Source organism: Trichechus manatus, unplaced genomic scaffold (assembly GCF_000243295.1).
Source record: "Trichechus manatus latirostris isolate Lorelei unplaced genomic scaffold, TriManLat1.0 scaffold00035, whole genome shotgun sequence".
NCBI lineage: Eukaryota > Metazoa > Chordata > Mammalia > Sirenia > Trichechidae > Trichechus > Trichechus manatus.
Genome location: NW_004443971.1, coordinates 3,713,145 through 3,714,304, shown reverse-complemented (window position 1 = coordinate 3,714,304; position 1,160 = coordinate 3,713,145).

Sequence of the window (1,160 nt, the reverse complement as noted above, 5' to 3'; positions counted from 1 at the left end):
CACAGTCGTAGATCACTGTTTTAAAGAAGTGTTATATTTAGCACATCTGGCATAGTAGCAGTAAACAAACATTAGAGTCTTTGTAACACTTTTGCTCAGGTGCCTTCCCCTGACTTTATTAGGTCTATGCCTTCTAAGCCTCTGCGTTCATTACACCTGAAATGACCCATCTCGACTACAGAGGGGTCCCTAGACAAAAGTTATGAATTAATGTTTCAACCAACAAACTCCAACTGAGCCCAATTCAACGGAGAATAACTATTTGCAAAATAATGTGATCTCGGGGTTTAAATTACATTTCTCTTGACAAAGGACAACCTCCTTTATTACTTCATTTTTTTTTTTTTTTTTTTAGAGGTTTTCCCTGGGGGCTCCCCACCCAAAAAGGGTTGCCAATTCAAGTTGCAGCAGGACCAAGGTTGCTTTTTTATACAGACGCAGCTCAAGAGGGGAATGGCGGGGGCGGGCGGCGAGGGGAGAATAACTGTTTGGTCCTGCAAAGACATCTGTTTCTCATCTCCGTTTGCTGTGGCAAAGCAGAAGAAAGTCTTTTGCAAAGGGTGGGAAAGGCACAGCTTTTTTTAAATCACACACCCACCCACCCACACACACACACAACAACAACAACAAAACTAGACCAAATAAAAAAAGGAAAAGACATCCCAGAAGGTTGCAGAGTGAACACATTATTCGGTTGGAGCCAGGCCCCCAGGGCTAGGGCGGGAGCCCGGGAGCGCGTGGGGTCTGGTCTGCGGGCTGGAGCTGGGCCCGCGTGTCCCCGGGCACCGGGAGGAGAGGGGAGGAGAGAGAGGAGGGAGGGCGGGAAGGAGGCAGGGGGCGGGCTGGGGTGGGGGGGAGGGGGAAGGCGCCCGGTGTGCTGCCTGAGGAGCGCGGCGGCGGGAGCAGAGGGAGGGAGGGAGAGCGGGCGCGCTTGTCATGTTCCCTCTCTTGCCCTGGGGGCATCCTGCAGAACCTCTCCTCGGAAATCCACGGGGAAATGGCAAACAGGATTGACGGGTTTCACACGCTCCTCGCTAGACAGAGCCGCTCATTACCATAACCGTCTGCAGAGACGGCGGCACAGCGCCCCAGACGCGGCGGCGGGACTGCCGGGACGCTCGCCCGCCCCGCAACAGCGGCCACCGCCGACCGGGCCGCCG